The sequence below is a fragment of the Anas platyrhynchos genome, chromosome 5 (genome assembly GCF_047663525.1).
Source record: "Anas platyrhynchos isolate ZD024472 breed Pekin duck chromosome 5, IASCAAS_PekinDuck_T2T, whole genome shotgun sequence".
NCBI lineage: Eukaryota > Metazoa > Chordata > Aves > Anseriformes > Anatidae > Anas > Anas platyrhynchos.
In genome coordinates, this window is record NC_092591.1 from 11,848,908 (window position 1) to 11,863,334 (window position 14,427).

General features: G+C 48.4%; 2 long non-coding RNA genes across 41 annotated transcripts in view; one reads left to right on the forward strand and one right to left on the reverse strand.

Moving 5' to 3' along the window:
- LOC140002576 (uncharacterized) overlaps nucleotides 1–11,384 on the reverse strand; it is a 59,602-nt gene extending 48,218 nt beyond the window's left edge. For both annotated transcript variants that reach the window (XR_011809502.1, XR_011809501.1), the window contains exons 1-2: nucleotides 11,249–11,384; nucleotides 1,887–1,966 (exon numbers count right to left, since the gene is read on the reverse strand). This is a non-coding gene — a long non-coding RNA (uncharacterized lncRNA). The remainder of the gene's footprint in view (nucleotides 1–1,886; nucleotides 1,967–11,248) is intronic.
- Nucleotides 11,342–14,427, forward strand: part of LOC110352930 (uncharacterized) — a 237,964-nt gene continuing 234,878 nt past the window's right edge. For 27 of the 39 annotated variants that reach the window (XR_011809464.1, XR_011809463.1, XR_011809480.1 and 24 more), the window contains exon 1: nucleotides 11,342–11,718. This is a non-coding gene — a long non-coding RNA (uncharacterized lncRNA). The remainder of the gene's footprint in view (nucleotides 11,719–14,427) is intronic. The other 12 variants (XR_011809478.1, XR_011809486.1, XR_011809479.1 and 9 more) reach the window with 3 other exon arrangements.

Consider the following 14,427-nt stretch of genomic DNA (forward strand, 5'->3'; position numbering starts at 1 on the left):
GGAAAGTTAACAGACACTCTTCTGGGCTTGACTAGTCAATATCCACAAGAATTTAATAAAACCCCTGCATAGGTTAGGAAAAAAAAGCAAGCTGGAAAGAGCAAGTGAATGATGCTTAGGACAGAACTTCCCTTTACAAATGTTGATCACCCACATGCTTGAAAGTCATGTTTGTCCTCACAGGATGGAAGTCAGGATATGGGATTAAATTATTCACAAGTGAGCACCAGCTCCTTCTCCTTTTGTTTCTTTCTCATTACCCTTTATCACCCAATTCTATATTATACTGTTTTATTCATCCCTTCTTGATTTTTCTCTCTGGATACGATGTCTCTATAAGCTAGTTCAAATAACTAACTTGCAACCTATTGCTCTTCTCACAGTTGTTTAGCTCTAACATTCAGCACTCAGTCCCTTTAGGATGCAGAGTTGCTACAGCAGATGTTAAAATTTTTATGTGTAGTACAGTACAAAAGCTACCAAAAGAGGGCAACATATGAGCCAACAATGAGAAATGTATCCTGACAAGTTTACAGTTGTGTACTTGTGACACCCTTCCCCCTTTCTTTTTGATAGAGCAAGAAATTTTAGCAGAGCTGGTCGGGAAACAGAATTTCCATTCTGTGGGAAATTCCAACACTTGGGAAAAAAAGTAGAGGTGCTGAAGTTTTCACAGAATGAAAACACAGAGAAAATATATTTGGCATAATGGAAGTGTTCCATAAATGTGTTCCTTCTCATACCAGGAAGCCCAAAAGTTATAATGTCATTAAAATACTCAATTTAATAGGAAAAAAGTTAAATATATGCTGTAAAGATCAAAACAAAATGAAATGAAGCAAAGAACATAAATATGTTTTTATTTTATGGCAAGCAATACTATTAATAATATCAAATGTTAATATTATTTTAATTTGTCTCCATTAAAAATGTTGTCAAAATAAGTATGCTCACAAATAAGCATGCTGATTGAGAACAAGTTTTATTTTCTGAAATATTATGTTTCCTCTGAAAGTTGCTTAATTATATTTCCTCTCAGTGAAATGCCCGAGAGAATTTCAAAATACTCTTAATAATCCTACAAAGGACTAAGGTAAACTGGCCGCATCCCAGGACCGTCCCTGAGGCATGGTTTGCAGCACTAGACCAAGAGCTATCCCCAGTGCCAGGCATGTGAGCTTGAGAGCAAGTATACCCTGGACTGCATAGAATGTGCAGGCATTGGCAAACAGTTTGTTATAAACAAAGTTTTTTTTTTTTTTCTTTTTTTTTTTTTTTTTTCAAAGTATTCAATAGTACTCCAAGGAGTTAGACAGTCTTGAATACATGCCAAGCATGGCAATGGATACAGTAAGCAAATATAATCTACCTCGCTTAGGGTAAATATTTGGCTACAAATGTATTGAGAGCTCTTGAGTTCTTTGTACACTTCTATGATGAGAACCAGAGAAAAGGCAATGGAGATGTAAAGACTGGAGGGTGATTTTTTTCTTCTCTTATCAGCTGCCCAGATAGGCCAGCTGCCAGTCAAATTAAAAACCTCACTGGAGGAAATGAATGAAGGCCCGTAGGTGTAGAAATCTGCTGTTTATACAGCTGCACCAAGTTCTTGCTAATGATCAACCCGTATGGGCCAAGTCTTCATGCAGATATGCAAAATTCTGTGGCAGTGTCTGGGAGGCTGATTATGGAACTTAGGGCATCCTCTTTTTCCTCTTTTTTTTTTTTTTTTTTCCTCTCTTTGTCCCAGTCCTTTTTTTCAAGACTGACTTCTCCTTGCTTCTATTACATCTCAAAATGCTGGAAAGTTTCTGGGAAGGAGAAGGGTTAGATCTATGATCTATCTGCAGGGCAATGAAACATTTTGAAAGTTTGGGAGTACTCACCTGTTTCGAAGACAGGATGCTCTGCTTGCAGGAACAACAATTCTCTCATTTACCCGTGTCTTGCTTTTGCATCTGTATTTCTGTTGATTCCAAAAGAAGGAGAGCTTTAATCTTCCTAGCCAGAAACAAATAGAGAAGTCTATCTGGAGGGTTTTTCTTGTCTGATCTATCATGTGAACTACTTTGCACCATTCACCTGATGAAGGGCTGCAGAACCATGGGGTATAAAATAAGATATTAGTAAAGGACAGGCAGCTGTGTACACTTGTGTGATGCTGTACCAAGTGTATTGACTCTAATCACGATGTTATCAGAGTTCCTACATTCTGGAAATGCATGAAACTATATATGCTCATCTGCTTGGCACTCATTTCTTATATGGCTCATCTATTTTTTATTAGTGTCTTGATACTCCCTCCCAAACAATGATGCTTTTAGGAGACAAATAAGGAAGAGTTAAGAATATAATACATGCATTTTAATGGCACTATGAGGCGTGGTTTGTTATGCAGTTGTGTTTATTTGTAGGAAAAACAGTAGTTTGTATTCTAAAATTGCCTTGCCTCATAGGTGTGAGCCCACACAGTCAGCTTTGACTGTCATCTTGTACCACCATGTAACCCAGCAGCCCAGTGACAGGTGTTTGTTCACAAAGGGATTGGCCCATGCACACAGAGACACTTGATTCCCACAAGCAGTTCTCTGTGTGCCTTTGCTTCTCAACTTCTGCCAAATCCAAGCTGAAATTCCAGAAAGAAACAATAACGCTGACAGGAGTCACTTCAGACTAGGAAGCAATTGCTTTAGCTCCATGAACATAGACTATCTATCTTGTTTTGAAATGATTTTTAAACATCCCTTGGCTTCTCTGAGCTAGCACACTTTTACCCTGCAAGTCAGGTTATGAAAAGGGATGTGTTACCCCCTTTGCAGATGTGGTACGTGAGCCCAGTTACATCACATCTGAAGACAGATGGATCTCTGAGGGGAACTGCAGCATCCAATCATGTGTTTTCTGTCCCTCGCTATTGATTCATGTGGTTAGTCTGTTTCTGATTTTTCTTCTCTGTGTAGTTTAAGGGCAAGTCTGTGGTTTGCCCCATGTGCCCAAGCAAGGGAGCAAGGGTGCAGAAGACAGCCTGAAAATAAATAAATCAGAAACAGATAGACTAATTGCAAGGATGAATGCCAAGGGAGGAGAAAACACAGTATTTCTGTGACAGGTATGCCTTTCCTGTTGGAGGGGAGACTGACATTTTGGTATGTGACATAACTCTCTACCACATTGGAGAAGAGAGCTGGAGCATTCTCTTCCTCACCTGGCTGAGCAAAACCCTCTCGTGGGGTTTGCCCACACAGCATATCCCAGCGTGGGGAGGAACAGCTTCCCTGAGGTCGGGGTGGGGAGGAGCAAGGCTGGGAAACAAGAGGCTGCGCTCGCCTCTCTGGTGCCTCCCCCAGCAGCTGGCAGGGCTAAACTGACACGAGGAAGGATGTAATCTACTCCTGGTTGTTTTATGCTCCAAGCACATTACTTCCTTCCATGGAATAAGGGGATAGTCATGGATGTCGTTGTGACTCACGGGCTCCTGGGGCAGTGCAGCACTGTGCCATGCCTATAATCAAATGACCCGGGGGGTGAATTAGGAAGGCTTTTGATGTCATTCTCTGAGCACTGCACTGCAGGAGGCGAAGACTTCTTAATGTAACGTCAGTCTCTCTCTTAAACATAACCACCATGAAACTAACTTTGACTTGCCAGCAGCTGATACAGGCTGTGGCCTCCCTGCACCACTCTGGCACTTAGCATAAGAAATGTCATTGTGTGGGTGGATTAGGCAGAACCTGTCAAAGCTGTGTGCAAGTTCTTTGGCTGTGTTTCCTTCCCTGGGCTAATAATGCTGAGGAGATGGGGAGTAGGTTGACACATTTTCTGGCATGTGTCATGTAACCCAGTGAAGTGGAGGACATATCAGCCACAAGACTTTTCTGCTTTAGTAAGCTGCAGGCAGAAGTGACATGCTGCAGTGGCTAACAGTCTTAATCCTATGTGTATTCACTCTGCTGGCACTTGCAGCATGGTCTCAGCTTCCCCAGGGCAGAGCGACGGAGCCAGAGGTATGTCTGGAGGAAAGGGTAAGGGAACACATCCAGGCAGATATTGTTTAACCTCAGGGAAGCAGCAGTAGACAGCAGCATTTGCATAACACATTACCTACAGACAGACCCCAAACAGCTTTACAAGTTGACTGTCATGATCTCCACAAGAACCACTGAATTTGGCACTGATATACAGGGTGAAGTATTCACTAGCTGTTTTGCAGAGTACAAATGCTCCATAACAGTTTGACAGAGGATACACCAGATCCCTGTATCTGATAAGAAGAGACTTCTGGGACAGAAGATTCTAAAACAAGACAACCAGAGACTGATGAAATTTAGGACAGTCACTGGTGCTAGGTGCCTAAATTGGTGTGAGAGTAGTTGATAGGAATAGTGGGAGAGAGACAATTTCCCAAAGAGCAGCAGTAGCAAGATAAATCATCCTCAGGGGAGCAGGGAAGAGTGGTGGATTCACTCTCACAGAGAAGCCTGGTTTTGCACAGCTCTCTGCTTGAAGCCTGTGCTGAGGAGATGCAGCTTGAGGCAATATACCGGGTGGGTTCCTCAAAAATCACCATCAGAATAGCAGAAGATGCTACAAGCATGTCTACCCAGTATGACTGAGATGCTGCCTCCTGTCACTGCTGCTATGTTGCAGGCTCTCAGGAAAAGACGGGGCAGCTGGGTATCAGCTGTGTGCCACACAACACAGCGGTCATAGGTGTGATGTGAGCAATACATAGCAGGAATATTGCAGGAGCAATACCCAATTCATTGGAAAGACATGCTGTACTGTGTTTTTTCCTGTAACTCATCGTTAAAAAAAAAAAAAAAAAAAGGAAAGAAAAAGAAAAAAGGGACCAACAACCTCTGCAAGTAACTAAGGGTGAATGACAATTGCTACTCTGTTGTAGTATCTCAGGTCAGGAATTGTTGTCCCCAGGTTCCCTGTAAAACTGAAAAGAGCAGTAAACACATATATTAAGTGGTAATAATACAGCTTGATGGGCATGGAGGCAGCCCATTTGGAAAGGAACTGCACAATTGCCCCACAGGGTAGGGATGCCTCCTCCCTTCACTTGCTGTTGTTGAGCCACAACATGGGATTACAGTATGGGGGCGACAGACCCTGCCCGGTAGTTGCATCTCCTGCAAGCACACACCATCCCACCCACACAGGTGCTGCTCCTGTGTCAGATGCAGCTGATTAGCAAGCCAGTCAGATGGTGCCTAGCATGTGGGGTCAAGGAGCTGGACAGGAGCTTGAGGGGTGCACTGGGATGCTCTGAGGTTCCAGTCCTGCAATAGGGGTGCAAGAGACAGAAGATAATGCCGAGGTGAGGGAGATGACTCTGGCACTTAATTTATGCCTGCCTGCACTGCTTGACATTCATGTGAAGTTTGAGACAACCTGTATCAACATGATGCCTGACACATAATTTGTATTGTCCCATGTTCAGCATGACCCTGCTCAGATTGCCAGATAACGTCACATCTCCAGTTGCGTAACACCATCATGTTCTCTAGATCCTGGGTCTGCAATCATTATTGAGCTGGCTGTTTGTGCACTGGAGCGGGGGTGGGGGGTGGGGGTTTCAAATATTTTTAATCACTAGAAATGGTAGCTATGTGTCCTTTGTTGAGAGTAAAGCAACCTGATTCCTCATATGTCTACATATTGAAAGGAGGAGCCCATTGGAGAGAAAAAGTATGTGCCAGCAGGGATAAAGGAAGAGCTTTCATCTGTGTATGAGTACATGACGTGCAGGGTACACAACAGCATTTAGGTAGATACCAATGTTTTGTAATTCAAGGATCACGTAACTTAAAAAAAAAAAGAAAAAAAAAAAAAGAAAAGAATGCACTGCTGCCACGATGTTTTTCATTTACAGACAAACAAAAACTAGGCTAAACTCTGCACGTTCATTTATTACTTTATTTCCCCCCACCTTGTTTGTTTGCTTGCTTGCTTGCTTGCATGGTAATTAATGTGTTTGCTGTTTGGTTGCTTGTTTGTTTTTATTTGAAATCACATTGCATGTAATTTTCTGAACTCTTGCTGAGCAGAGAGCCTAGTAAATGTGTGTGTTTATGTACTACCTTTGTCTATGTACAAAGACTGATGGATAGCTAATAAAATGCACATCTCTGCAATCCTTTCATGCTTAAGATCCCCAAGCAGAAGTTGTGAGTGTTCAAATAAAATAGAACTGATCCAAAATGTACATATTTAGCTTAGATAATAGCAGCCCCCAGAAATGTGCCTCTTTCTGCTGTTGGAAATCTGTCAGCTGAACAAAGAGCAGGATATAGTGTGAATCAGGCTGTCCTGAAAGCTTTATGTGAGAGACACACTTTATGGAGTTATTTCCATTTTTCTCACATTTCAAAAGCAGACTCAGACCTTAATTATCATGAGGACAAATTCCACAAAATCATTATTTGCAGTCAAGGATTGCAATGCATTTTTAAAGTCAGATTATATGTTAAAAGAACAGTTTTTTCCTAGGGCTTGTACAAAGCTGTACAAAGCTTCTCCTTGTTCCCTCCATCTGAAAAATTATTCTTGAAAAGTCATTCTGCATATCTTTTTGCTATTTTTTTCAGAGAGAGAAAAATATAAATGAGCTGTGAAGCTCGTGTTGTTCTGAACTCTTTCTCTCCTCTTTCACCGATGAGTTCATCAAACAAAATTCCACAAGAAACAAATGTTATTATGAGATTAGCAGAATGAATGCCAGAGTTCAGATACTAAATATTTTTTTTAAAAAAACAGTGGGCTTAATGACGTGAAGGAAGTTGTAGTTTAAACATCAAGGTCAATTATTTCGTTAAATATTATTTAAAAGTTACTTGCCTTGAAACAAAACCAGAGCTATCCATTTCCCAAAAATGCAAACAGATTATTCTGCCCCTGTTTGTCAGCTTCACTAGATAACTTCTATTTGATCTTCAAATGAAAACAATTTCTGTTTCAGATTTATACAACAGGCTGCCTCTAAAAAGAAGAAAGATCTTAAGGTTGGAACTGCTGTTTGCTTTCCCTTCTAATCTTGTGAGCAGATTTGCATAAGAAAAGCAAGTAGATTCGAGTCTGGGTTTTTCTGTCTACATCGAAGGCATGAGTATCAGCCAGTACCCTCCATTTATTCAGAAAGAAAACGTTTGCTTTTGTAAGTCAGGTGAGGAGGAAATCCTTCAGTAAATTCAACTAGATTTCCCTAAAAGGAACAGGGGCTACTTATCAAGACTAAATGGAGTTTAGTTAAGTAATTATAATAGTCAAACAGAGAGTCCAAAAACTAAACCCTTCAGTTCCAGGTATGTTTCCTGATACTGTATACTTAGCTTTAAAACAACATCCAGAATTGGTATTTCCTGGATCTTGCAAAGCAGCCTCTTGTACTGCCAGGTACCCTTCTCACAGTTTCTAACAGCGTCAGCTTCACTCAGTGAGCAGAGCAGTGCTGGGTGGTGATGTGAGCTCTGGCTGTCTGACCAAGCGCGTGCCCCCAGCTCCAAGAGTGACACCTGGACCAAGCCAGGTAATTCTACCATAGAATAGGGATGTGGAGCCGTCCCTAAAAGAGTGCATGAAACATGCACTCAGTGTGTGCAATGTACTTTGAGATTCTTTTGGTGTGTAGAAGTGCAAGTTATTTTGTAGGAAGAGGGTTGAGGAGGGACGTTTTGGATCACAGGGTCAAGTCCCTTGCTGTGGGTGGTAACCACATCTCAGAAGCTGGTTCACAAACCAGTCAAACTCCATCTTCCAGCTGCTTTGGTTGCTTCCTGCCTGTGGAAGGCCTTTCTGGGTCCCCACTACTCTGATGGGGTGAAGCTGATTTCTATTTCCAGCCTGAATCCCTTCTTCATTAGTTTTTACCAAACGTTTCTCTTAACATTATTTTATCTGGGAGGAGGGGAGGGAAATTGTCTCATAATTTTAAGATTCATCTACATTTTCCTCTGAGCCCCAGGTACCTGGTGGAAAGACGCCAGCAATGCTGTAGGCTGGTTCGATGTACCAATAAAAATAAAATAAAATTAAAAAAAAAAAAAACCGACTAAGAAAAGCGCCATTCTTAGAAAGCCTCCAGCTTTCCAGCTCGAGCACAAACAGCTTCTTATTTGGGACTCTCCTCGGGTAAATCAACAGCCCCGGGGCGAAGGGGCCGCAGCTCTTGTGGTTTTGCGCAAACCCAGACCCCCCCACCCCCCGCCCCGAAAGCCGGGGGGGAACACGAGAGGGAGGGAGGGAAGGGGAGGGGAAGAGGGAACCATCCTCAAACCACTGCCGAGACCTCGGCCGAGGGGGGCCGAAGCCCCGCCGGGGAGAACCTGGGCGGAGGAACTCCCCGGGCCGCCGGTGCCCGCCCGCCCCGCCGGGGCTCTGCCCGCTCCCCCGGGAGGCAACGGCGGGGCAGCGGGGCCGCAGCACGGCTCGGCGGGGTGGCAGATCCCCGTTCTGCCCCTTGGCTCGGCTTTCCCTCTTCCCAGGGAACAGGAGTCTTTGCTGGAGCTGCGCTCCCGGGGGCCGGGGTCGATTTTTTCGTTTGTTTGCTTTTCACCTCCTGCCGCCGCCCTCCCTCCTTTTGCCCCGCACCGGCGGCCCCGAGGGCGGGCGGCGGTGGCGAAGCAGAGCGCTGCCGCCCGCCTCCTGCCCCCGGCGAGCCCCGGGCACGAAAAGGAGCAGTCAGTGGGGCCGAAACGGGGGCGAGCGAGAGGGATGCCAGGGCTCTTTCCCCTCCCCGAGGTGAGGGACGGAGGCAGTGGGTCCGTGTCCCCCGGCGGCCCGTGCCCTTGGTTCCCACGGGTGCAGGAGGTGCGCATCCCCCGGGGAGACGCGGGGCGGCGGCAGCTCCGTGCCCCCCCGCGGGGCGCCGCTTGTACCGCAGAGGTGCGGGCTGGAGCCCGGGGCCCGGTGGGCTATCGGGAAACGCCGTCTCCAGCCCCGCACCGACGAGCTGCCAGTCCGGGGCGACCCCTAAACATCTAAATCACCCCCAGACCCCCGGCCCAGTGGCGCTGAAGCAAAACCAACCAAAAGCCCTCGAAGCTCGGCACCCCCAAATGGAAGCAGAAAACCCCAAACCGAGCGAGCCAGCGGCACCACCACCGAGCAGTCCCGAAACGGCAGGGAGAGCCGCACCGGCATTTCCAGCCCGCGGCCGGCCGCAGGGGGCCAGGCTGCTGGTCCCCAATTTCTTCGAATTTAAGCCGATTCCCCGGCTGACAAGGGGACCGGGCTGGGGTTGAACCCCCGAGCCCCATTACATTGAAACCGCGAACAAACGGCTGCAGGTTAAGGTTCAGGTGAGCGGGAGCGCTCCCAGCAATTGCCGAGCGCTGCCGCAAAACTTGCGGGGGGCCGGGGAGCCTCGCAAGGAGGGGAAGAAACGGGAGAGCATCTCTCGAGGGCTCCCGGAGCAGCGGGGGGAGCAGGGGGAGCGGGGCACAGCTCCGGGGGGCAGCTCTGCCGGGACCCGCCGGGCTTTGCCCCGGGCGATCGGGCATGGAGCTGCAGCAACCTTTCCGGGAACAGGCTTCTAGCGGCTCACCGACGGCAGGGGGGTGGGGAAAATGGAATAAAAGGCTAAAGAAACAGCGCGATTTTGGGACCGGGACCAAATCCTAACGTGTTACATAAAAGCCACGGGCGGTTCTTATCAGCGAGCCCGGCCTGAAGAGGAACAATCCCCAGGAGCGGCTCCAAAACAACCGTGTTAAAGGAACAATTGTGAAATGCCAACTTCCCACCAGAGTATGAACAGCAGGAGCCGGGCATGTCCTGTCTGTAACCGGGCTTCTGACAACCAACAGAGAGAGGGAGGGGACGGGGGGGGATCCTCTCTTGACAAGATTTATCAAGAAACATTTAACTGGGCTTTAATCATATTAGCAAGAGCCCAATTAGGGCTGAGAGAGAAGCGAGGCGGCCGGCGGGCTGGGGAGAGGAGGAGGAGGAGGGAGGAGGAGGAGCGAGCGATGGAGTCACTCGAGGATAAAGTCCTTTCATCAGGCTGCGCTCTCGGCAAGCAGAGGAGTGCGAATAATCACTGCCCTTCACTGGGGGGACGGGGGAGGGAGCGGGCGGGGAATGTGTGTAAAGGATCATTAAGGCCAGGCAGAAGGGGGTTTTTGTTGTTGTTGTTGTTGTTTTTAATTATTACGGCTGTTAAGGCTGTTCAGGGCTTTCTCGGGCGCTGTTCTCAGGAACGGAGCGGGGAAGAAGCGAAGGGGCCCGGAGGCACCTGCTACACCGCCAAGACCTGCTCTGCCCGAGCGGGGAGGACTCCCCTTCCCGGGGCAAAGAGGGGCTCTGTCTTCCCCCCTCCTCCCCCTCCAACCTCCCCGAGGGAGAAACCCCTTGGCTGTCCTTCCCCACATTGCCTCTCCGCGATGCCGAGCGCTTCCCCGGCTCCATCCCTCCCCGTGGGGGGGTCCCGATGCCCTCTCCCCACTGGCCCCCCTCGGCAGCGCGGCCCCCGGCGGACGCCAGCCCGGTGGCCAGGACCGGGGGGCTCCGCCGAAAGCCCTTGGGAGAAGCGAGGCGCTGGGGACACCCGGGACAGGGCCACGGGGCGGAAGGTGACTTCCCGGGGGGGCTCAGATTTTCCGCTCGCCTCCGCCCCTTGCTTCAGCACGGGCAACCTGCCCCGTCCTTAGGGACTCGCCCTCTCCAGCTGTCGGGGATGGGGAGGGCGCACGGCAAAGAAATAAAGCAAGCCCAAAGCTGACAGGTGGGGCAGGAGGGAGAGGCTGGGGGAGGCGATGTCGTGTCGTGTTCCCCCCCCAACCTTCGCCCTCTCTCCCCCCCACAGATTGCGGCACCTCGGGACGCCCCGGTGGGAGCACGGCAGCGGCGCTGGGCGCCGCGGGGAGCCGAGGCGGCCGTGACCCTGCCCGCGGCTTTCGAGACATGGCCAGCAGCTGCCAGCAGCCGCTCCCCGCAGGATGGGGGAGATAAGGCTGTTGGGCAACGCCACACCTTTCGCCCAAGAGGAGCAGGGTCTTTGGACGGCGGGGCAGAAGCTGCTGGCTTTTTTTTTTTTTTTTTTTTTTTTTAATACACAACAGGGCTTGGGGGTGGGGGTGATGTTTGCCATTAGCACCGATGAGCATCCCCGCTGTCAGAAGAGACCCCCCCAGACCCCCCAGCACCGAGGGGCTCTCCCCCCTCTCCCTCCTCCCTGCCGCAGCAGCCCCTTCCCCCGCCACCCCGTGCCCCTGTTTGTCACCTTCCCTACCACTCTTACCTTGCCGGCCCGGCCGTCGAGGGTCTCTCCCCCCACCCCAGCCCCGTCTCCCGCCCCCCGCCCCGCCGCCGCCAGCCCCGCAGCGGGGCTGTCGCACGCCGCCGCGCCGGCAGGGACCCGGCTCTCGCCTCTCTCGCTTCTCTCGGCTGGCGCTGGCAGCCCCGCCGGGTTCATGCGAGGACAGCGGCGGCTCCGAGCCGCGGCTCGTCTGGCTGCCAACGCCGCGGCGAGGCTGATGCTGCCGCCGCGGCCGGGGGGTGACTCAGGGCGGCCCGCGGCAGCCGCTGATTAGCGGATCAGAGAGCCGGGCACGTCGCGGCCGCTCCCCGCCGCCTTCCCCCGGTCACATCATGCTGCCCCCACACCTCCCTGTCCCCCACCGCGGCCCTTCCGAGCCGGGGGAGAGCCCCGCCGGCACCCCGGGGGTCCGGCCCGCGGCCGGCAGCGCTCCCGGAGGCTCCCGCCTCAACGTAAGTGACCGCGGCGGGTGGCCATGTTGTGAGGGGCCCGGGGCGGGGGGGGACCGTGCCCCCGGGGCAGTCTGCGAGGGGCTGCGCCGGGTGACAGCGGCTGGTTCGCTCGGGTGGGCCCGAGGATGGATGAAAACCGCCTCCCCGTCCTCGGCTGCGTCCTTCGGGGCGCTATCCCCCCATTCCAGGGGGTAACAAAACAGGGGTGGCATCTAAAGCTGCTCCTGGCCGCTGCTTTGTGGGGATGGTCTCCAGACAGGGTCCCCATCTCTGCCTCCGTGCCCCAGGCAGCGTCCTCGGCATTCATTTGGGCACAGAGAAGCTCAAAACGGGTGGGGGAGGAAGCGGGGGGACCTGGAAAGAGCTCTGGGGTCGTCGTCAGGGAAGATGGTGAGCCTCGGCGCGAGGCGCATTCGATGATCTGCCGTGTTTAGCAAACAGGCTGCCGAGTTGTAGCTGCATGTGGTTTCCATGGAGTCCCCATGGCACGTCCCGGCTAGAACATGCTGCAGATGTCCTCACGGGGAGCGTGTTTTCCCGCTTCTCTTCAGAGATTTGTGTGGTCACGTTTCACGTCCTCTGCACCACCCTTGAGAAGCATGCTTTGTGCATGGCATCTTTGTTCTGAAAAATGTTTTTGAAGAGAAGCTGTGGCAAAGTACATCTTCCTGTCCACGCTTGTACCAGTTGTACATACAGCTCTCAAAGCTCCAAAAGCCGTGCCTTCCTGAAATTAAGAGAATATTGAAAGCACGTTTATTAAGAAACTCAAGCCATGAAGGTTACTGGAAATGAGTGTTATGTTCTCTGGATACACAAACGAGTTTTGGATGTAGAAAGAATGCATGACTGGGCCTGTACTTAAAAATACTCTGAAGCTACTTGTCAGAAAAGTGCTAAAATGATAAGCCGTGGACTTGTGGACAGGGATCATCTTGTCAGTGCTTCGACTTGAAGTTCATTTTAAGTCCAAATTTCAGTCCTTTGAGAAAAAAAGAGTAGGAGTAGGAAGAGGCTATTATAATAGAAATGCTGACATTGCTAACTGTGGCAGTGTGAATTCACTACTATAATAAGACCTCAGCTAGCAGCCTAATTCCAAAGAGGTGATGTTATCCAGTAATAATGTAATCAGTTTGTTGGCTGTAACATAGGAAGCTGGGAATTGGTCTAATTTATTGCTATTTTTGGCCAAAATTAAAAAAACAAATAAAATCTATATGATGCCAGGATTGAGGCAGAAGAGCTACCTTTGCTGTTTAAAATAATAAAGCAGAGTTCTACTTGAACATTTTGCACTTCGACACAGTTTTACAAAAGGATATTTAAAAAGGGACAGTTAGTGAGAATGCAAGCTTTCAAGCTAGGGAGGGATTGGAGGATGGAAAGGCCCAAGGGTGGAACATTGTTAGAAGTTTTCAGAGAGGTCCCAAAAGCACAATGTTCACTTAACAAAATAGAAGTTTTCTCTTGGGTAATTGCTGAATGAGTTTGCATTGATTTGCAGCTGCGAATTTCAAGGAAAAAAGAAGGAAAGAAAAGAAATGAAAAAGACAAATGCCCTGTTAGTAGTTTAGCTTTATGCAGCAAGCATTAAAAAAAATGCATCTGATATAATAAAAGTTGAAAGCGACCATATAAACTTTTGAGTTTATATATTCAGTATTTTCCAGCCATTGCGTCTTTCTTTGGGTAATTATTTCTAAGAAATAAAAGTTCTGAAAGCTTTATAGTCACTTTTCTTTCAAATTAGGAATAACAACACAAGTGAGATTAACTTGTAAGGCATATGAATCAGTGAAACCTTATGTGAAATCTTCTGCAGCAGGTCAGTCAGTGATGTTAGTGAGGACAGAATTTCACCCAGAGTGAATGTGGTGTTATTGAAGGAAATTGCAAGGATATAGACAGACCATGTTATCCATCTAGTCCAGGCTTGGACTTTCCTTTTGCTCCTGATGGAGTTCCTTACATTTAGTCTGAAATGCACTGAGGTCAGTGGGAATCTTTGGGTCGGGGTCATGAATTCTTTGAAGGATCAAATCTTAAGTTTCTTTACATTCTAGGAAGCTCAACAGTATCAACTCTGAGATAATTACTAAAGCATGTGAAGATAGTTAAAACAAAGTAAGTAATAAGTGAAGCCAAATCATAACTGTCATTTTAGCAGAGCATTATGTAAATAACAGAACCCTACAAGAATACTCGGGTGTGTCTGAGTCAACCAGTTCTGGAAATCCTGTGATATGCAGCTGCAGAAACTACACAAATTCTTGAAAAATTGTCAACGAAACCTGAAAGGACCCTAAGGGGTTTTGATACAAATTTGCTGAAATTTCTTGAAAATCATGGTTCCTGAGTTATATTCAAGCTCTGTTCTGCTTATAAACAAACCACATGTTGTTCAATAACTCTTGAAAATAAGGCTAAAACTGCTACAGTGACTACCTTGTTCATCTGATCTTAAGGCAACATTAACCCTCTTTTTAGACTTGACATTTAACAAAGTGTTATAAATATTATAACCGTTTGTGAATGTGTATACTCTGCGCTGTGGAAAATCAGGCTGGCATTTGCTGTTAGGCTTACATCTAAAAACTTATGAGTTAATTTGCATTATATGGCCATTGGCACTGCAGAGTGACAAGTTGGAAGAGGTATTTTGAGAAATGTGAACAGTTCCAGAGTTGCCCTTAAGCACCTGTTTGA